The following is a 23,199-nucleotide window of genomic DNA, read 5'->3' on the forward strand; positions in this document are numbered from 1 at the left end:
TGCAGCCACTGGTAGAGATTGATCAGCTTTGCTCTGACCATGTAAAGCACCTCTAGAAATAAGGGATGAGTAAACAGACCATGGAGCTGTTGAAAACTCTCTTGTCTGCCCGTGTTCACACATCCTGCTTTCACCCTCCACCTGGTTTGGTTTTGTTATAGATCCTGAAATCCTTAGGTGGGTTTTTAAAATTCCCATTCTTCTCAGACATTCTCTTAAATACTAAGAAGCTGGGTTTTTTTGCTTTTGAGCTGCTGCTAGCAGCTGCTGAACTGGCCATTGTTATAAGCCTGGGGGGGGTGGAATCGGTGCTCTTCACTTGATCTGACCTAATTTAAAATTGAATCATTGGTTTGCTTTTTTTTTAGTGTTTAAAGGCAGGTTTTAAGTTGCTTTGTGTCCTGGCCTGAGATCATAACTGTGTAACTGTAGCATGAAAGTATGAGCTAAAGCAGAAGAAAATGACAGGTGGTGTTTCTTTGGGTTTTCTGAGTGTTTCCACCACAGTTATCAGCACACTTCTGCTCCCTGTGAACGCTGAACCTGTTTGCAAGGTTGTCAGTTCTCCCCTGTGTCTCCTGGGGCAAGAAATAGAATTTATCGGGTGTCAAGCACAGACAGTGCTGTGGCTTGACTTGCCAAAAAGGCTTTCAAACCTTTGCAAGTGCCTCTGCAAGTCACCTTGGAGAGCTTATGCAGAGCTGTCTATAAGCAGCTTTGTGTATTTTTTAGAATATATTCCCTTTTGGAAGAGCTGCTTCTCTCCTCTGGAAGCTTTCTCATGCATTAGTGCCCCAGCTCTTGCAGGCTCTTTTCTAGCAGGCAGGTGCCAAGGTTTTGCCCTCTTGCTGCCCTTGCCCAGGGAGAACCGTGGTGCAGCTGCAGCTCCAGGGCCGGGGCAGTGAAAAGGTGGGAAATAAAGGAAGCAAAAGTGGTTAGTGAGCGTGGGGTTGGTTATCAACAACTTCCTGGCATTGTTAGTCCTCGCTCCAGCTGCGGTCCCGCCGGCTGGCGCCCGGCCAGGCAGCAGCAGCAGGTATTTCCCTCCTGCCCACAGCTTCATCTATCAGCATCCTTCACTGGGTCCATCCTGTTGTGCTCTGAGGAAGCATTAAAAGGAATAATGGGAGTGATGGGGTGACCCGTGGGCAGGAGTATCTCTGCACCTGCGGGGCCGTGGACTCCTGGCTTAAAATGCCCTTATCTAGGGACGGGCTTGAGCAGATGTTGTGGCACTTGGTGATAAACAAAAGAAACCAAGCTGCTGCTTGGGGATCCACAACTGAGACACAATGTTTAAAAAGGGGATGCAAGGCAGTAGACATCTACATTTTCTATTTTAATATGCAAAAAGAGGCTTCAATTGGTAAGACAGCAGCAGTCTGAGGATGTGTATGTCTGCACATTTTTCTCCTTTTCCTGTGCTGAGCTCTGCTCTTTTCCCAAACACTATTTAGCAGAAGTGGCTTGTGGAGGAGGAGGCTTCAAACCTCCCTGGTGCTATTGCTCTAAAGAAGTCACCCATGTAAGATAAATAGTAGCTGATCTCTTGTTAGTGAAGTACACGCTCTCCTTCACGCTCGGCTGGAATGGAAGTGCAGGATACTCTGCCATCTGCTTCCTGCAAGCAGCTGGAGACAAGGATGCAGCCTCAGGCTACTCCATCCCAGCCCAAAAGCATCTCCTGCTCCCTCTCTTGTGCTGGCATCTGCAAGGAGTCCTCCCTGTGGCCAGAGTGATAGGCAGGAGGATAGTTCTCAGTATGAAGGGGATTAAAAAATATATTATATATTTCCTTGCTTATCAGAAATACAAAATCCAACTTGGTGCAGAGAGCAGGTTTCACACCCAAAATGCCTGAAGGGGGTTTTGTGCCCAGCAAGTGCTGCTCAGCCTCGTCTTGCTGTGGCCTGGAAACTGCAGCTGTAGGGGACAGGTTGTGTCTGCACAGAGCAACTGAGCTTTGCTTCTTTCAGGAATGATCCCTGTTTAACAAAATAACACAGGGATGCACCTTTCTTGGGGTTCAGCACATTGGCTGGGCCATGTGGGAGTTTAAGCTGCTCCAAAACTTACGTGAAAATACCCCAGAGTCTGAATTTGGTTGCTTTCTGTTTCCAGCCTTAGAGTGTAACTGTTGCACATGACACCCTGCTTATTTAAAGAAGGAAAAATACTGTGGTAATCAGATTTTTGTGCCAAGCTACAGGGGCAAATGCTTTTTAAAGTAGTAAATATGCGTGCAGGCAGCTGGTGCACGTGAGGGCCTGGAAACAAAAGCAAGTGGTCCTGCTGGAGCCAGTGTGGATCCCACCCAGCTCTGCTCTTAGCTCCCAGAAAAGGCTGTGAACAAAAGCATTTAATTGCATGAAAAACGAGAGCATCAGGCAGGCAGCTGATGAGGGAGCCCATGCTGAATGGCTGGGAGGAGAAAGGCTTGTTCCTGAGGCTGGCCTCCCTGGATGCAGGATTCAGGGTGATGTGGAGGTTTTCTGGTCATGCAGGACCAGGGCCTATGGAGGTTCAAGGCCACAGGGTCTGCCTGCTTCCCCAGTCAGGCTCAACCTTCTCTCACTCTTCTATCACTCTTTTATTTCAGCAATCCTGACTTTTCCATTTGCAAATCACAAAATCCCAGACTGGTTTGGGTGGGAATGGACCTTAGAAATAATTCAATCCCAACCTACTACATGGGCAGGGACACCTCCCACCAGCCCAGGCTGCTCCAAGCCCAATCCAACCTGCCCTTCAACACTGCCAGGGATGGGGCAGCCACAGCTTCCCTGGGCAGCCTGGGCCAGGGTCTCACCACCCTCACAGCAAAGAATTTCTTCCTCAGATCTCAATCTCCTGTCTTTCAGCTTAAAACTCTTCCACCTCATCCCATGACTCCATGCCTTTGTCAGAAGTCTCTCCCCAGCTTTCCTAGAGCCTTTTTCATGGAACAAGGATGTGTGAAACCTGAGCATATGGGACAAACGGCTTCACTGGTTAAACTGAGCCCTGGAGAAGTCCATTTGCAGCCTCTGTCTTTAAGCCATAGCATGTGAGGGAACTGCTAGCACAGCTTCAGCAGCAAAAAAATGTGGAGAAGCTGTTAAATCAAATGGTTATTTGGCTCAGCAGAGCTCAGTTGTCTTCTGTGTGATATAGCAGGGAGGATGTTGTACAGCAAAGGGATTCTGCAATATGAAGCAGGGAAGATGAGATGAGCCAGGGGCCCTGACCTGAGCTTTTATGAGCAACTTCTTGTTGCAGGGAGCGGGGCTGGGAGACAGGGATTTCTGTCAAGTCAGGAAAACCATGGAAAGCGCTGGCTTGGTGCTAATCTGAAGCCATTTCTCTTTGGGCTGCAGCAGGTCTGTTGTGAGAAGAGCTAATAAAGAAGGTGTTTTAAAAATAATTTTGAGGATAAAAAGGCAGAGGCTCTGGTGTCCCTGGACACATGCAGAGCCTGGGATGAAGCTGTCCCATGCTGACCCTGACCTCTCTGGGTTATCTGATGTTCTCAGCCTTTGGAAGCAGGAAGAGCCAGTGTCGTCAGACCGACTGGCTCCGCTCTGAGCCCCCAGCCCAGATGGGAGGTGAAGCCTATCCTCCCAGCATCCCAGTCCTGGGGGTGAGAGGAGGCCTTCCTCCCCCCTTTCCCCAAAAAGGCTCTGTACAAATTGTGGCTGGGGTGACAGGGCAGCGTTTCTCAGCAGGTCACCAGAGCTGGGACTGGCCTGGACAGAGAAGTCACCAGGGAATGTTTCATCTTGCAGATGTTTCCAGGGTGACTCTGAATTAGCTGAACCCTGGGGTGCAGTGGGACTCTGTGCTGTCACCGCACAGTGTGTTTGGTTTGCTTTTCTTCATTTTTAGCTTAAAACAAAAGGAAAAAGACCTTCAACTGCACAGAGCACAGCCGCAGTGATGTTATTGGGTTCAGGACAGTGTTCCCCCATGAGGGTAGGTGCTGGTGGCCTCTCCTGTCTTGGGGGTTGGGTTTTTTGGTGGCTCGGGAGTAGGGAGCTCCCATGCCCTTGTCTGCAGCACAGAGCCTGTTTATTCAAGTTAAAATCAAGTGCTAAAATACTTCTGTGCAAGTGTTTAGTGAGGGTGATTGGAGTTTGCTTGACTCTGCATTCAAACTGTGCTCTCTTTAGGGCAGAGGAGTTATTTTCATTAACTCTTCAGTGCTTGCTCTCTCTGGCAGGAGGAAAGGTTGGATTAGCTAAATGTTGACATACAGGCTTTCAGCCCTCCTCAAGCTGTTTTAAATCAAAGCAGGGTAGGTAAATGTTTGGCTGCTTTTCCTGCGACAGGCTCCTCATCAGTGGCCTGCGAAGTAGCAGGATCCAAAGGGCAGCTGTTAAACAAAGTGAAAACAGACAACAGGCTGCACAGCTCCCCGGCATCTGCTGCCCAGTGCTCAGGGAATCCCCTCTCCTCCCCAGCATCCAGCAGGGACACTGCTTTGTTAAACCAGACAAAGGAGCTGGGGGCTTTTGGGAGAGCGGTGTGGGCCAGGGCTTGCCAGCAGGGTGAGGTGGTTGGGATGCAGTGAGGACCTACAGTGACACTGTTGGGATACTGCCCTACCAGTGCTCTGTGCTCCTGTGAGCAAGCCTCTGAGTTTTATGAGTTTCTTCTTTTCTTCCCCTCCTCACCCAGGGAATCCGCTACCCAAGCCTCAGGTGAAGATGCAGGTCTGCATTTATCTGTCCAGACCTTAGCAAGGAAATGAGTTGGGTTTGGCTGTTACGGGGAAGGGTAACAGGGTTACATCGTTAAGTATTTATAGGAGCCATAAAGCTTAGGAATGCATCTTGTCCAGGATTTGAATGAGGTGTGGAGGAATTTGCTGTCTCCTGCCATTCCTGCCCTGCTGGAGCAGGCAGCTGAGGCTGGGTCTGCAGGAGAGCCTGAGCACCCTCCTGCTGCCTTGGGGGAAGGGGTGATCAAATGCAACGGGATCCAGTAGGTGTTTCTCACTGGAGCTGCAGTATTGTCTGTCTCCAGGTTTTCAGCCAGGGCTGGCACAGCAGCTGGGGGCTGGGACAGGCACTCTTGCATTAACAAGTATAATAACAGTCATTGCATGTCATTGGATCTTAAGCCCGAAGATGTTGCTTGATTTCTTGTGGGGTTTCCTCCACCCCAGCCCCGTTTTGGGTGGCCAGCAGGGATTTGTGAGAGGTGAGCCTGTTCTCCAGGGCTTTGGCCTTCAGGGTGCCATTTGTGGGCAGGGTGACATGAGCTTTGTGTGCAGAAGATTTGGGTTGTTTTTTTTTAATTGAGGAAAATCTGGCTTATTTTATTATCTGCTGAAAGGCTTTGCCTGCGGCACAGCCCTGCAGGGGCCTGGTGGAGCTTTTACTGTTTCCAATCGCACCTTTAGTTTTGTTTGCTCAAGCCACAAACTCGGGAAAACAAGAAACCAATTCTTATCTGGTGTCTGAAGCCACGTTGCAGCCTGCAGCAGCAGGAATCCTGTTTCCATCCTCAGGTGAGGGAGGAGGTGAGAAGTCGCACCCGGAAAGCGAGTCGGGTTTTTTCGTGTGCGTTTCTCCTCTTCCTGCAATCCTTGCAGAGCAGATTTAATGCAGTTTCAGTTGGGGGACAACAAAGTGGAGCTGCAGATCAGAAACACATGTTGTAAGTGCTGCAGGCACTGAGTGAAACCTGATCCGCCGAGGTTTCCCTTAAATCTGCACTTTCTCATTTGGCTCTCATATTAAAGCTGTATTTCAGAGCTGTCCAACCCTCTTGAAAGATGATGAATAACAATAAAAACATTCACTGGAGGACTGTCATCATTTCCAAAGGAAGTGTAATAAATACTTTACGACAGGACTCTTTTTTTTGTGTGCAATGTACAGCTATAAACTAGTTTTAAGTTACAACTTATTAAGCCTCTAAACAATTAGAGCTTGGCTGCAGGGAGGGCACTGGGCTGGGGATTGCCTTGTTTTGGGACTAAAGGGACCCAGAGGGACTTGCTTTTGCGTGCCTCAGTTTCCCCTCATCCTGGTTGAGCTGTGGCTGTTTATGGTCATTGAGGTCTTACAGGGTTTGAGTCAGGCTCTTCTGGTGCAGATCTGATTACCAGCATCTCCCATGCTTGTTGCTTGTGCAGACAAGAGTTATTGTTTCCCTTAAGGGACCCCATGTGCATCCACTCTGTGCTTTCTGCTGCTGATTTTGCTTTTAAAATGTGTAACTGTTTGGTGGCATTAATTATTAAAAAAAAAAAATAATTCCAGCACTGTTGTTGTGTCCTGCCCTAAGCTCCCATGTCTCCACAGCAATCCCTTCATCCCCATGGAAAGAGCTGGTCTGTGGAGCTGCTGTGTTGCAAAGTCCCCTTCCCTCTCCCTGAGTCTGCTGAGAAAGCCTTTTTGTTGTGAAGCTGTTGTTGTTGCATCTTTTCCCACCTGAAGTCTTCCATTTGGATGATATTTAATCCCTGTAGCTCAAGAAGTGCTGCTTTGGAGCTGCAGGGGTGGGTGGGATGGAGGGTGGTGGGCAAGGACCCACAGGCATGGGCAAGAGCAAAATGCGTAAGGGCAGATTTGTTTTCTAGTACCACGTGGGGACTTTTTGCTGGAGGTATTGGCACTTCAGGCCTGGTTTTGACCATTAGAAAAGAGAAGTGCCATTGTTTGAACATGTCTTCATGCTATCACACACTTGTGTTTTATGCTTATTGAGCTCTTGCCCTTACAAATATTATTGCAAATGGAAAAGCACGGAGAGAATCTCTGGACTGAACCTCTGTCCCCTGCCTGACATCCTGCCCTGGGGTTGTGGGGATGTCCACAGCCATCCTTGGACCACTAATACCCCTAGCCCTGGCTAGTGGGTTGGCAAGATGCCCGCACAACTGGAAATATCCAAGGGTGGCTTTGGGTTGAACATCCGTTTTCGTAGTCTGCTTGGAAGGTGGAGCTTCTGTGGGATCTCCAGGCAAAAAGGGAAGTTCTCTTCTGGCTTCTGCAAACTAGTAAATAAACATGCACCCACAGGGTGCTCTGCTCAGCCCTGGCACAGAGGTGCTGTGAGGACCCTTGCCTGCTTAGTGGAAGTGTTTAACATTTTCCACACATGGGCACGAAAAGGAGCCAGTGCAGCCTGTGAACCATTTTATTTATTTTCTCCTTTAAAACCTTTCCAGGCAGACTTTGGTTTGGACTGCTGGCTCACTTTTCTTTTTTTTTAAATTGCAATTAAGGCCACAAACATTTCTCATGGAGCACTAGATGTTATTGGCAGGAGGGTTACTAAAAAGCAAAACAAACCCCAAACCCAACTGTAACCTGAAACACATTTGATCTGAGCTATTTTATATTAAAGAGGATTTGCACTTCGAACAGGGAAGAATTTCTCATTATGGGTCCAGAATAACTGAAAATGTCACTCTTCAGGTTCCTGAAAACAAACTTTTTGTTGCTTTCCAAAGCTTGCAGAGTCCTCAGACATCTCCAGGCCTAGCAATGGAGGTGGCTCTCAGTTACCTGACCCATCCATCCCACAGTGTGATGCTTCATGATCTCTGAGTAGAAACTGGAGCATCACAATGAATGATGCTCTTTTGGCTCAGGTCTCCTTTGCTCTATGATCAAACATCAAGAAGTACAAAAATCATTCACAAAGCACATTGAAAATCAATGTGTTTCAGAATTCTCCTGTGATTTGGCTTCTGAGAGCACCTCCACACAGTGTGGTGTGGGATGAGGGATGCTGGGCTCGATCTTTTGACTCATTTTACTGATTTACATGGAGCTGAGCAGCAGATTTATTAGGAATTCATCTTACCCAGTGTTTATGTACCGACCTTGAATGAGCCAATTTTTATGCTCATTGAGATGTTCTGCATAAATCATTGATGAGCACATATGTAGAAAAGTTGTATTTAAATATAAAGTTGTTTGGTGCCAGTAATTCAGGGAGAGCCAGTCCAGTGCTCCTTGGGTGTGTGTGTGTGTGAGAGAAATCGTGTTTCAGGGGCTGTTTTTGTTTCACAGGTCAGTGCTGAGCCTCTGGGAGTCCACTGTGGACTCTCCTGGTGGCCACTAGCCCTCATCCAAAGTGTGGTCTCCTGAGACCAGGTTGCCCAAGGAGGATCCAGCTGTGGGGCTGAGCTGAGGTATCTGCAGCATGTCAGGATTCAGAGGATGCTCTTTATTCAGGTGGGGATGATGCTCTGCTAAGAGCATTGCTGGCTGAGCTGCTAGGTGCAAGAAGACCATGTCAAAAGATCTCTGCAAGGTTCAGAGAGCTCCTTCTGTCCAGAGGACTTTGGCCAAAGGCTAAACTGGAGCCTGAGAGAAGAGGAGATTAAAGAGTTGAGCTGGAAGGGAGGGAGGAATTGTGTCAGGGTGTAGCAGTTCTGAACTTGAGAAGGCAGGTTGGGAAGGGACAACGTAGGGAAAGGCAAGATGCCTTGGGACAGTGCTCTGCTGGTCAGAATTTGACCCTTTGCTTGGTTCCAGGCCCATCTCCTCCTTTGAAATGGCAATCCCATGGCAGGGCCAGAGCCAGGCAGGTTCCTCAGAGGTGGCTGGGGGTGTTTGCTGGCTCCCCAGGCTCAGACAGGCTCTCCATTTCCCAGAGATCTACAAATCTCCCTTCTCAGGGACAGCTGCTGGTGCTTGCCTTTTACGTGGATTTATCTTTATCAAAATGACAGACTTTTTCCCAGAGGCATTCCCAGGTTTAATGTTCTCCTTTTCCACTTGCCAGGCCCAGGGCTGTAACAGTAAATGCTAGTTTTCTTTTATTTTTTTCCTACATGGAGCAGAAAACTGTTCTTCTCTTTGCAGTTTTTACAAGGCTCAAACTTCTCACATGGACAGCACTCAGATGTGCAATTCAACAGCTCTTGTCTGTTTGGAAGTAGCATCATCCTCGTGTTTGCACTTCCCTACAAACCCTGAGTGTGGTGGAAGCTCGGGCTGTGCTCATGCAGCACTCGCACTGCTTGGAAATGAGCAGGTACTTGGTTCATCAAGTTAATTGACTCCTTTTTCACCCCCCTGAGGGTGACTGTCCCCCAGGTGTAACCAGAGCTCAGGGTGATCTGAGTGTCTGTGGTGGCTTTGAGCTGTCTGGAAGTTTTGAGAAGTGTTTTGGGGAGCAGTTGGTGCTGGGCTGAGTGGGAGCAGCCCCAGTCCCTGACCAGATGAACACCTGGGTATTTCTGAGGGCTCAAGCATGTGTACTGAAATTGATTTTCCACAAATCCACGTGGCTTTGAGTTTCCCTCTCCAGAAACATTCCTGCTGGTAAGACCTGATCCCCAGAGGGTCTCTAGGAGCTGGGATGTGTGAGCACAGTGAGGGGGAAATCACTTTGAAATCCAGACTGATAGCAAAGAAATGCTGTTGCCTGGGCTGACCCATCACCACTTCCTACAGGACAAGCTAAAAGTGCCAGAGTACTTTGGGTTTGCTCCTGCCAACAGGTATTGACTCAGGTGGGATCTAGACTGAGTCCTGGGTCCAATTTATGCACATGAAATCTGGAATATGTAGACTTAATAGGAAAAAAATGAACCAGCTTGGTACTCACCTGTTAATTTGGGTTTTTACACCATGAAAAATAATTTTGGAAGACCTGTGTAATATATGAGCCAGGGTTTATTGGCTGGCAGCTTTAGAGAGACATTTCATTGCTGTAGCAGGCAAAAAATAAGGAGGTGCCATTACTGGAAATAGGATAGGAGGACAGGGAAGGTGTTGAACCAGAGCTGTGCAGGTGCTGGGCAGGTTTCTGAGCTGCATCCTCCAGCTGAACAAGGAGCTTGTTCCCTCCTTCCCTGCTGCAAGCTTGTCAGGATCTGTGGCCTCTACTGAAACAAGGGCTGGGCTGCTGCTCAGACCTGGCTCTGGGATAAAGCTGAATATTGATGAAATAAAGGATTTCTCAATGACCTGTGCCATCTAGTGGCAAAGCAGAGCTGGAGCCGGAGGAGCAGCGGGGCTTGTGCTCCGACTGTCATGGTGAGATGGATGCCCACCATAGTGGGGGAGGCCTGTGGTTGGGGATGGGGCTGTTGGTGGGTCCACTCTGCAAAAAGCTTCATGCCTGGTGGTGGATGCAGCCCTTTGGGCTTTGCACCAGGAGTGTGTGCTCCGTGTGTCTCATTTTCCATCCCTGCTGAGTCTCAGTGCTGTGCCTTGGATGGCTCAAAGGGAAGAGGTGGGAGCATGTGCCAAGATATGGTGGCTGCCAGCTCCGTGGCTCACTGGTGACATGGACCACAGCCCTGTTTCCAACAGCAGCAAAGAGCTGCCCTGTTCTACACACACGTGTCCCCCGGGGACACACCATGCTCCCCCTGCAGCATCCCAGCACCTCTCCCATCTGCTTTGGATGTGTGCTGAGACAGGAGAGCAACCATTTCCAGTTTAACCCTTTTCCCAGTATCTGCTATGACAAGGGGTAAAGGTTTTAAACTGGAAGAGGATAGATTTAGGTGAGACAGTAGGAAGAAATTCTGTGCTGTGAGGATGGTGAGACCCTGGGCCAGGTTGCCCAGGGAAGCTGTGGCTGCCTCATCCCTGGCAGTGTTGAAGGGCAGGTTGGATGGGGCTTGAAGCAGCCTGGGCTGGTGGGAGGTGTCCCTGCCCATGCAGGGGGTTGGAACTGGCTGGGCTTTAAGGTCCCTTCCCACCCAAACCAGTCTGGGATTATGGGATTCCTTGTTATCTTTTTGATAGGGTGCCATCAAGGTTGTTTTTCGGGTGGCAGAGGAGCAGGTAAGGAACATGCCCAGCCACGGGCTGACTTAGAACTGAAATGCAAATTGCACATAAACTAAAGCAGGTTGATGAGCCCATAACCCAAAAAAGAATCTGAAACAAACCATCCCCTTAAGCTGTGTATTTATGCTGCTATTTCTAAACTAATGCTCTCTGCTATTTACTGAGCCTAAACCACAATATTTTACCAAGTGCTCCAGAACCCAAGATGCATTTTTGCAACTCCAAGTCAGTGGAAACTTAGCAGTTTATTTTTCCCTTTGGAAACTAACCAGTTCCTATTTTTGCCCTGGTTAAAGCCCACAGCGTCACCCATCAGACTCCTGCAAGCAAACATTTCTTCCAGCCTTTGCACCAGAACTGCCAGGCTTCCCCCAGAACCAAACAGCAAATCCTTATGTTGTGACCCTGATTCCTGACTCCAAGATAGAAATGGAAAATGCCGTGGCAGGAATACAGAGATCTGTCAGTAAAGAAAACCAGGCAAACTATTAAAGCGCATTTAATCTCTGGTTGCTGGATATGAACTAATCTTTCTTAGAGGTCTGGATGAAAGAGGCTGGATTATCCCCTGTCTGAGTACTCCATTGTTTTTAAACCTTCCTCCAAAGCATCCGGCGCTGGCTGCTCTGGGAGACAGGATGCTGGACCAGTCAGCCAGGGGCTTTCATCCTGCACAGCAGTTCTGGTGCTCTTATAAATGGGCCCAGTCTGTAAAATATATTGAAAAACATTTTTATAGGAGCTGGTTTCTGTCCTTGGATTCCTCCAAGTCCATCAGCAGTTTTCCTTTGAAGGCTTTCTCCTGCTTTTAACCCCCTGTGGTCTCCCACCGTGATGCTTGCATGGACCTCTCTGGCATTTTCTATCACCAGAAAGTCCTCTCTTGTTGCTGTGAACATGTTGGGCAAAACACCAGGGGTTTTCCCACCTGAGCATTAGCAAAGACCAAGCTTTGAGAGAAAATGCATTTCTCCTTCTGTGAGCCAGCCTCGCTTCCAGTCTACTGGAAACTCCCCCACTAGCTTTTTACTGGTTTTAAAGAAGGATGAGCCAGGAACATGGTATTAAAGTTAATTAAATTATAGGAAGGAAAGATTTCCAGCTAAAGAGTTGTGCTGTAATCACGGTCCCAACTAATTAAGCTGATATGAGCCCCATGCTCAGCCTTGTAAGTGCTAATTAGCACTAATGTGAGTGGATCCAGGTTATTTCTGTATCTGCCAGGAACCAGTGCTGCCCACTTGGTGCATTGCTGGGCCCTCCCATGCTGGGCACGAGGGAGAAAAGCTTTGAGCTCAGCCTCACTGCTCTTAACTTAAAATCATAGAATGGTCAAGGTTTGAAGGGACCTTAAAGATCATCAGGTTCCAACCTCCCTGCCATGGGCAGGGAACTTCTGATTACAGGCAGTGAAGGTGTTTGGCTTTAAAGGATAAAGGTTTAGCAACACAGACAAACTCTAGAAATTGCTTTATTTTCTGAAGTATAAAACAGACTTGCCAGAGAGGCTGAGGCTGGGGCCTTCCAGTTGCTGAGTGAAAGTAGACTTTGGGGCCAAAGGCCAGGCCCTGCAGAAGGAAATCCCACCCTTTAAAACAGCTTCATGTAGCTGAATTTGGAGGTTTTGGTGTCTCATATATGAATTTTTGGGTTTGGGCTGTCAGGTCTTGTTTTCAGAAGCTGCTTGAGATATTTAAGCTGGTAAATCATTATGTGCTTATAAGCTTAGAATGAGAAGTGGATCTTCCACTTCTCTGAATGGGGATGTATGATGGAGTCTCTGCTCCAGGAGGTTTCTGTCCCAGTTGGGAGGCTGGGTCAGTGCTGGTGGCAGAGCCACCACAGCCTGGAGATGACCCCCTTCAGGGTGACACCCTTACGGCCATGGAGCACCAGCATCCTGTGCTGAGTGGGAAACTCCCCAGCAGGCAGAGATCCTGCACAAGGGGAAGTTAATATCTAAATGTGATTTTTATCTTTGCTTCCTGGGTTGCAGATAAGGCCTGTCCAGGGCATAGAGAATTTGAGACTGTGGTTTCTGGAGCTATGAATGTAACACCACTGTGTTTTCATTAGGTCTGAGGACAAGTACGTTGACTGAAACCTTATTCCTTCCATTACCCTAATGGCTTTAATGATCCCAAGTCAGTAGGCTAAAAGAGGAGCAGGATGGGCAACCCAGCAGTGATGAGGGGGGTTCTGCAGCCCAGATGATCCTGTCAGCTCGTGCCACATTAACACAAACCACAACCAACCACTGGCTTTGTTTGCAGATCAGGCACTTCCCAACCCGCACAATCATGTCAGATGTTAATTGCTTGAAGCACGTGTTACATGGAGGTTTATCTGTCTCAATAAACCACTGTTGAGCCCCAAGTTCCCAAGGGGCCTGGCTGCTGTCCCGCCTCCGAGAGAAACGTTTTGGGGTTTCTAAGTGGAAACCCGAAGCTGATCCTCTCCTGGGGCTCTGCACAGAGCAGGGCCCGGGGTGACAAGTGTAAGAGCCACATGATGGGTGGCTCTAGTCACATCCCACCTCAGGGATGAAGGTGTCTAAGGCCTGGAGGAGCCTGGAGCTGCCAGGGCACCTTGGACATCCATGACTTTGGCGCAGCCTGGAATGCAACCTTGATCCCTTGGCAGGTGCTGAGCAAAGTTCAAGTGATTCTCCATCATTTCCCTTTAGCAATTACCAGGTCCCCAAAGGCAGATCTTCAAGGTGCCTCTTTTGTGTGGTTTTTGAGAGCAAAGTGCAGGGAATTCTTACAGTGCAGAAATTTAGGAGAATATTAGTTTTGTTCCAAATCAGAATGAAACTCAAATGGTTGAAATGTCCCAAGATCCACCAGTTTTGGCAGTTGGCAATCAGGCAAACTTTGCCTGGATGATGTTTTGAAACTAAGAAGTTAAGAGCATTGTTATAGTAAATTAAACTAAATGAAGATCAATCTTTTTTTTTTCCTTATTAGATGTACAACTCGTGTTAACCCATCTTCAGAAATAATGGTTGGTTTTTAACTTAAATCTGGCCTGAGCTGCAATTTGTACTGCTTTGGTCAGAACAAGCTCATGAGCATCTCCCACCTCTTCTATCTGTGACTGTGAAGTCGTGGTCCTGTGGTGGTTGTGTCACCTTCCCAGAGCTGAGGGTTTGCTGTAGATGATGTTAGCAGCCTGGGGTTTGTTTCGAGGACTGGAAGTGGTCTATCAGCCCCCTCAAACTGGTGTTGCTACTGTAGGATGCTTCTGAACCAGCAGGAACTGTTTTGTGGTAGGTTCTCTCATGCAGTGGATTGACATGTCTGGTGTAACAATGATCTGGTCCAATATGGTATCAGGGGGTGTTACAGGCCTCTCAGAGGAGCTGAGAGACAAACCCAACCAAAGTGAGGAGAAATAAAGTGTGGATGCTTCAGCAAAACACATACCATGATGCTTCAGGATTGTTGTTCTTGGTTCTGAGCATGACTGTTGTTATTTTTTTGCAAATGCTGATGGTTTGGGGAAAAAAAAACCCAAACCAGGTTTTTAGAAATATTTAAAGATCTTCCTTTTTCCCTTTTATTTTTTTTCCTAGTGCCTCCTATTGGTATCTCAGGTATTTCTTCCCTGCTCAGCTGTTCTTGGCAAGCAGAAAAACGTCACTGGGGTTTGGTTAGGAAAAGACCTTGCTAATAACTCCATCACATTCAGGAAAAAAAAAGAAGGAAAAAAACCCCAGCAACCTGAGAAGTGATAAATTAATCATTAGCTTGAAAAGCAAGTGCTGCACATATCCATCTATCCCACACAGGTGGGAAACACTGGGGATTTTTCCCCCCATCTGGCTGGATAAACTGTTAATGGAGTCACCCAGCAATTTAAACATGCCCCGAGCTGCACAAACAAAGCCTGTTTCTCAGAGCTATCAAACACACATCAGAGCAGGGGGATAGCAGGGGATTACTCTGCAAGTTCGCTGTGTTGGAGGGAGGTGACTGCAGCAACAAAGAGCAAATTCAGGGCTGAGGTCCTGCCCCATATGAGGTCATTTTCTGTTGGAGCTGGGTTCATTAGTCCAGGCAGCTTGTTGATACAGCTCGAAGTGCGGGTGACAAGTGTGACTGGGTTTGCTGAATTAGGCCTGGCCACCCTGCCTGGCACACAGGGATTCATCATTGTCTCTCTCTGGGAACAGGACCCTTAATTACACAGACTGCCCCAGTGGAGTTCTCCAGCCGTGTGTCTCTGCGAGGTCATTTCTGTCCCAGAACCGTCAGGTTTTGACAGCAGAGTGTTTAACCAACATGGGAGCAGTTTGTTTGGGACAATAAGGAAGAGGGCCGGGTCACAGGACTTCATTAGGTAACTTCCTCTCCTTCGGAGGGGGTGGGCTTGGCCCCTGACCAAACCTCCAACCACAGCTACCTCTGCACATCACCCTCCTCCTGCCAGAGCAATCCGGGGCTTGGGGATGGGGGAGCTCCAGGTGAGCCAGGCATCACCACAAAGCCTTTTCTTCTGGTGTAAGATACCCCAACCACAAGGTCCTGGTTGCACACTCTTCCTTTTTATTTATTTTCTTAGGCAACGTGGGGAAAAGCAGCACATCTTTGCTTGCCACCATGAGAACATTGCTCTGATGAGGAGAGCTGTCCCTCCCAGCTCTGCCCCACTCCAACCCAAGCGCTCGGGGTGGCTTTTGGGTGCCCACAGACAGTGTTTAATTCAGATAATCCATCCCAGAGTGCCATAAGGCACCATTAGTTTTTCTCAGTTGAGTCTGAGGTTTGAGCTCTCAGGTACCTGGGTCTTCTTTTCTGAGTGGCTTGAGATACTTAAGCTGGTAACTCATGATGTGCTCATTGCTCCAACGCTTCACCGCCTGGTCATAGCAAGGAGACACTGCAAAGACTTATTTGCAGGTTTTTTTAAAGAAAATTATTACTTGAATCTAACTTTTTTATTAGAAATTAGGGGTTAAACCCCTTGGACCATAAGGGTTCATTTTTAGTTTTTTTTTTTTTTTTTTTTTTGCTAATGCTGTGTAATAATTAATATTGAATTATTTCAAGAGGTGATTCTTTATTTACACTTAGGATGAGATGTGGATCTTTCACTTCTCTGAGTGGGGATGACTGATGGATTGTCTGCTCCAGGAGGTTTCTACCCCAGCAGGGAGGCTGGGTTAGTGCTGAGGAAGGAAGGGACACAAGGACTATCTGGTCCAGAGCAGGTGACAGCAGGGTGTGTTTGATCAGATGTGGGGATGCTGTTGGGATTGTGGCACCCCGTGAGGATCCTCTGACTCCTCCAGCTCAGCAACTCCCAGGTGCCAAATGCACCCAGAGGTTTTTCACCTGCTGTTTTGGGTGATACGGATATAAAAGTCTCTGTGACCAGTGGTGGATTCAGAGGTGGCCTTTAGCCAAAAACCCAGGTTTTGAGCTTCAGGGATGGCTTGGGCTGGTCTGTGCACCCCTGGGGTTTGCTGCATGCTGGCAGTGATGGATCCCAGCACCTGGCCCTTGACACAGAGGGTTAGAGATGAAATATTGGTTGTGTTCTCCATTTGTTGATCTGAATTTTGTTTCTGCCCCAAGAGCTCCCCACAGCACCCCAGCCCTTCCTCCCAGTTCCCTGCTACAACAGCTCTGCTGGAGCTGGAAGGAGGATTCTTCCAGCCCAAGTCTTCCTGCTGCTGGGACAAGGAAGTGTTAGGAAAGCCCAGGCTGTGTATGGATAGCATTGGGTAAAGGCTACACTTCATTTTACTCTAACCAGAAGGTTTGTTCCTCCAGAAGCCCTTTTGGGGGAGCTACTTATTTTCTAATCTTGGTAATCATGAAATGATACAGGAGCCAGGGGATAATGAAGACAAACTGATTTCCTAATGCACTGGGCACAAAAGGAAGCACAGAAGGGTTTCAGCAACGAGACCAGAAAAAAAAAAAAGAGTTTATTTTAAATAAGGATTACAAAAATAACCTACTGTCAAAGATGATGTGAAAACCATTAAATAGCAATTTAATGTAATTATAATCATGGGTGAGCTAAGGGCTATCTTACACAATTATGATCAATCTTTCTGTCCCCAGCCCTCACTCCTGACTCCCATTCCCCCTGCAGAAATGCTCTGATTAGAAAGTGGCTCCAAGGCTGCTGAAGCCACCAAGACCAAGCAAAGCCCTCTGAAGGCTGAGGGGGAAACCCACCACAGCTCTGCCTTCCCCAGCCCCAACACCCCCTCAACAGCCACCTCTGGAGTTAAAGACCATGCGTGGTACTTTGCTTGTGGCTGCCAAGTGATGTCTTGCCAAACGAGTAGCAGATGGCACCATTGTGCTTGGCTGTGCTGAAGTGTTATGAGCATGGTGGATCCCTGTTTGCTAAACTAGCAGAGCCCTGTGTGCAAAGAAGAAATAACATTGAAGAGGAAATATTAGTGCAAAAGCTTTTGCTTCAATGAGCAAAGGCAACTGCTGTCCAGCAAAAGCACCACCCAAAAGGACTCTGGGAGAGTCTTCAGGCTGGGAATTGAAGCACTGTGTGAGTGCACGTGGGTGTTGGTGAGATCTTCCCACCAAGGTCCGTGGTGGCCTTGGCCAGGACCTGGTGTGGGAGATGCTGGTGTGTGATACCCCAAGGAGTAAAATACTTAACAAGACCCAATGAGGGGTCTGCAGGAAGCACAAAGGCTTCTGCTAAAGTAGCTTTGAGCAGAGGAACCTTTCCCAACTCTCCATGCTGGTACTTCCCAGGTCTAGCTTAGTCTAGATCACAAGAAAAGCCTCTTAAAAAGGAAAAGTGAGCAAATGGCAGCCAGGACCAAGGGGGAGATGCCCAGACCTGCTGTCAACAGCATCAGGGAGCTCATTTCATCTCCCAGCAAAGGGGGTTCTGGGGATTAGATTTGCATAAAAGATTATTTGAGGGGGTGGGATTTACTAATTAATTTGATTTTTGTTTGGAAAAGGGGCAGTGATTTGAGAGCTGAAATTGCCTGATTATTGCCAGCACATAAATTTTGCCTAGAAATGTGGCTGCAGTTTATCCTAATCATATTCAACTTCAGGCAATGAAAATACTTCTTGCTATTTGTTTTGGCTTCTCTTGCTGTTTCAGCGTCTGCAAAAATCTGTCATGCATGAAATGCTCCCCTCTAGTTTGACAAGTTATTCCTTCTGCTCCCTAATTTTTCATTAAGAAAAATGACAGAAACACCAGATACCCGGGAAGGTCCCGGTAATAGCAGTTCATCAAGATTAAAGACTGAGAAGTGTGGGTCTGCTGGAATTGCTCTGTCGCCATTATTTTAATGTATTTGTTAAAAAGGAAAGTCTCCCGACCCCATTCCTGCACTTTTCAGCTCTGACAGCTGGAATTTTGCCTCTGTAAAACATGCACGATGGGTTGTAATGTGTAGTTTGTACAAGGCAGAGCTGCTGGCCAGCCCGAGCTGTTACACGTGGGTTCAGCCCAAACGTACCTCAAGATGGCTCTGGGTGCTGCTGGGAGCTGAGGGGGGGGAATGAGAGTTATTCTAGCAGAAAGGAGAGGTTCCAACCCAAACAAAGGAGTTGGTGGATTAGGCAGTCTAGAAAAAATGAGTACAGAGGCCAAGACAGTCTTGGCCCCAGCTCCAAATAACTCCTCGATGGGGCCGTGTGCTGGGTGCAAGGGGCCACAAGGTCTGGGGATGTGGAGCAGATGATCCATGCTGATGCCTTAAAGAAGAGCAGGAGTGATGCTCTGGAGGTTCAATTTCAGGCTAAAACCTTCCCAGATACACTTCTCTAAATTCCTACAAGACCTGGAGAGATGGGCAGAGGCCACAGTGCGTTGGTGAGATGTTGGGGTAAGAGGGAGGATGTGAGGACCCCAGGAGCTGAGGCTGGAGAAACAACTGTGAGAAAGGAGGTCAGATGTTTTGAGTGCAAGAAATGGTGCTTTTTCCAATGACCAGTGCTATAACCTGCTGGAGAAATAGCATTCAGTGGTGGCCACAGGGGGTTTGGTGGGGCAATGGCTGTGAGTGAGACAGGTCCATTCCTGCCCCGGGGGTGCCTCTGCAGAAAGAGAACGTGCAGGAAGGTGGTAACGGGTGTTTTAGGGCATTTTCAAGGCTGTGTTGTACCTCTGACTCCATGTCCCTCCCACTGTGTGTTCCCAGCTTCTGGAAGCACAGGGAAACCTTTTATAAAGCCTGTTAAATTAGAACATTAGAACTGAAATACAGAGCTTGACTAAGCAGGGTCTGAGGCTCCTGCAACAAAGCTGCAGTAGGCAAGAAAATCAGTATTTAGGAACCCAAAATCACAACCCCCCTACACGGATCATTGCCTTAAAGCACAGAGCAAACTCGGAGATGCAGCAGCAGAGAGCTCAGCTCCCAGCTTCCTGGGCTGCTTGTGAGAAGGGGGCTGAGGCTTTGCACAGAGTCATTTACATGGTAATTAATAGCATCTGTAGATGTGGAGGAGCGAGGGGCTCCCCGGGGAGCTGCCTGGTCCCAGCACACTCGTGGGGAGCCCTCGCCCCCGAGAGCGGGGAAGGAAGCGGAGCCCCCAGGTAGCTTTGTTTCCTCCACAACTTTCCCAAACAGATGGGAAAAAAATTGCTATATAAAAAAAAAGGGATCCCAAGACAGGAAAATATAATGAGCTATGGGCAAGGGGGGAAAATAAATGCTGGGGGATATTTATGCAGCATGGGGAGTAGGCAGATCAAATCAGAAATTCCAATTAAGTCCATCGTTTATTTCAACGGAAATAATAAAATGAGAGATGGGCCCAAGAGCTGAAATTCAGGTCGGGATCCTGATCCAAATGGTGTGTGTGGGCGACATCCATGTCTAGCACTCTCCATCATACTGTAACAGATGCTATGGACCTGCAGCTGGTGGCAGCTCCTCCAAAAGGTGTGGTGGAACCAGCTTTGAGAAAGTAGAAGGTGTTCAGAGGGGGCAGCACCACTGGTAGGTGGTGTGAGACAGGATAATTTTTTTTAAATACACATTAAAATTTGCAAGAGGAAAAGATGCATGATGCAAAGGGGAAATATATACATTTATTACAATGAGGAGGGTTCTCAACTCCTTCTTTAAAGAGAAGTATTTATGAGGCCCGATAGCTGTTACTGTGGCTGCTGAAAGGTCCTTTGGCAAAAATGAAAAGTCCTTGGTCTTTAATCTACCCATGTCCCAGCAAAAGCACCCTGCTAGGAACCAAGGCAAACTCCCAACAGCTTAGAGACAAGTGTTTTGATCCTCATAAGAGCAAGTGATAGAATCCCTGGAAACACAAAGCGGTGCTGATGACAGATCATTGTCTTTGGCTCTCACATTCTGATGCAGCAATAATCAATAATCTGCGAAGAGCATGAACCAGAACTCCCTCAGCCTTGAGCCCCCTTCAAGAAATAGCCCATCCCACCCTGCCCAAACGTTTCTGGTTTAGTGGGAATTAGCACTGGGGAATGCCTGGGATAAAGCACCATCAGGTCCTTTTACACACGGTTTGGCTCATCATATGAGGAATTAGAAGGTGAAAGATGGAGCAGATTTAGAATGTTGTCATCCTGTGATCACAATCTGATGGGACAGAAGGATCCACCACTGCTAATGCAGCCAAGGTCACTGAAACACCAACAGTAGCAACCAGAGCTCTTCTGCAGGCCAGCAGGTCGGCCCCCACTGCCCTCACAGCTGGGCTGGTGCTCCAAAGCCTCCTCCAAAGACCAGCCTTAGCATTTCATTTTAGCCTTCCAAGTGCTAGACGTCCACAGCTTTCCACCCCCTATTATTTAACACAGCACTTGGAGCCAACACATTTTATGGGCCAGAGTCGTTGTGATTAGAAATGTGTGTTTCCAATAATGACAAGGTGCTGTCCCTCCCGCCGCCCCCTCAGACCCTCCAGTTACCAAACAGAGAAAAGTATTTGAAACACGTAGATCAAAATTACACACCAGCTTAAATCTGTCACTTTTTGGCACAGGCATCTCATTTCTCAGCCAAGCCTTGCAACTAAGATTTCTCCTCCTCTCTTTTATTGATTTCTTTTTTTTTCCTTCCCAACAGCACAAATAGCCACTTAACAAAAAATAAAAATATATAGAAATTAACCCCTGAGCAACTGCTGCAGCTGCTTCCTTGGGGCTTAGTTTTTGTGCTGATCCCAGATATTTCCCAGTAATGTGGTGGCTGCTTGTTGACCCTCTGAAGTTTCTGAGTTGCTCCAGATTGTCTCAGATCTTTCACCTTGGGCTGAGACCAGTCGATGGCCCCACCTGAGGTCTCCTTTGGCAGCCAGGTTTTGGGTTTTTCCAGGTGCCAATATGGGTCTCTTAAATAGAAAGGTTTGAATTGTCTGTAAATAGGGGCTAATTCATATCCTAGCATCTCATTTCAAAGGTCTTCTGAGCTTCTCAGATGTTGTAGCCTTTAATGCATGGTGTAATTAAAAGGAGGATTGTAGCTGCAAACACAAATGGCTGCTGGGGAAAAAAACAAAAACAAAAAACCAAAAACCTCTGAAGCAATGTTTTCCACTTCGTGCAAAGCAGATCCCATCAGGCAAAGTGGGTCGAGATGTGGAGGTTAGAAACGGAGTATGTTCAGTGACTTGCTGCACAGGGTAAAACACAACCCTGTGGTGCAGCTCAGGGTTTTTCCAGACTTCTTTGCTGTATTTTGAACTTGGTGGCCTTGGGTAATAAATACATGTACACACACCCCACATTCATCCTTATCCCAGGCTGAGAAGTAACCAAAGCAGAGAAAGTGTGTGAGTTCAAGCTGCACTGGAGCTGCCTGGGATCTGACAGGTCTGATGTGAGCAAGGATTTTCATTTACACCATGTAGCAGTTAGCAACAGATGGAACCATAAGATCAAGATATAGTCCAAATAATTAAGAATCACGTTTTTAATTGTGCCTTTTCAACAAGCATTTCAAATACTGCTTAAATCAGCCGTGCAGTTGTCGATCCAGGGAACAGTTGCAATATATTTCCTTTTGAGATACACAACGAAATTGCAAAGAGACTGATCCAAACAAGGCAAGTGCCTTGTGTTTGGGAAAAGGTTTTGGCAGCTCCAGGAGGGTCATTGCAAACCATCAGTGTGTGGATGAGTTGTGATACCCAAGAGATTAACTGGGTGGGTAAAATAAAGCCCAATTGATTTTATCCTTTAGCTTTAGGCTTTGGCCTTCCTGTTGCTTCAGATGAAGCAACCTGTTTTAAACCCTCACAGCTCCTGCATGGGTGCAACATTGGGTAAACTGAGGCACGGAGGTTCTGCAGGCCAGGCTATTTGGGGGAGATCAGGAGCACTGAGCTCTCCTTGCCTCCTTTTCCTTTGCTTGAGTGTTTGACCCCATAGGACTATAAACCTTCCCAAAGGGATGCTACACAGCAGCCTGTTTTTAAACTCAGATAACTGGATGTTCCCTAGCACCAGTGTTCTGGCTTGAAAAGCTGAAATGAAAGATTTTGCATCCTCTGGAAAAACAATCCTATCCAGCTGTTCTTTTAGGCATTTAACCCAAGTAACTGCCTGAAAATCATATATCATAAAGCAACAGCTTGGACAGTCCTGTTGCCTGCTGCCCTCCCCCAAGGGATGCTCAGATAGACAACACCCTTGTGTGCCTCTGGTGTGCTTCCCACCAGCACAGGATGGACCTTGGACCATGGGATGGCTGATGGGTGGTGCTGGGCTGCCTTGGCGAAGGCAGGGGGCAGATGGAGTCATGCCCCTGCACATCCTGTATTTTGGTCATCTCTTAAATGGCTATTTGGTATCATCTTGTGTTCTAAGGGGTTTCAGCACCATAGCAAGGTGCTCTGTGGTTCTTTCCATTCCCTATTGTCATTTTGGAAGGTCATTTGTTTATCCTCTGGTTGGAAGAGAAGATAAAGCCCAGAGCCAGGAGGAGCCTGTGCAGCCCAGATTTGCTTCTGGCCCTGTGGGTCCAGACCCCTGGACCCTCCAGCCCTGCCCACAATGTGAGTGCTCACAGGCCTGGGGGGATTTTACTGTGGCAGCAGAGGGTAGAGGGGCATCAAGGGGAGCATACAAGCTCCACCATCCCCAGCATCCACTGGCAGGATCCAGACCACGAACACTGCCTACACGTGGCTACTCCCAGGCTTAATTTATATTAAAAGTGGCCTTATCATTCAAACAATTGCTGTTCTCTTGTGTTTGTGCAGGTAATGATGATATAGACTCATTTATGCAAGATTATCCTTTTATCACATTTCCAGACTCATTTATGAGGCTCATGTTTTCCCCCCAAGGGCATCATCAAGTGAGTTAAGTTGTACTATTTGCCTCCCGCGGTGAACTGGCAGGAGCCTACTTCATTGACTGATGAGGGCTGCTGCCTTTGCCAAATAGGGTCTGTGTGATGGATATTTTACTTGTGAATATTATAGCTGGAAATTAGCATGTTTATTGAGGT

This window comes from Apus apus, chromosome 10 (assembly GCF_020740795.1).
Source record: "Apus apus isolate bApuApu2 chromosome 10, bApuApu2.pri.cur, whole genome shotgun sequence".
Taxonomy (NCBI): Eukaryota; Metazoa; Chordata; class Aves; order Apodiformes; family Apodidae; genus Apus; species Apus apus.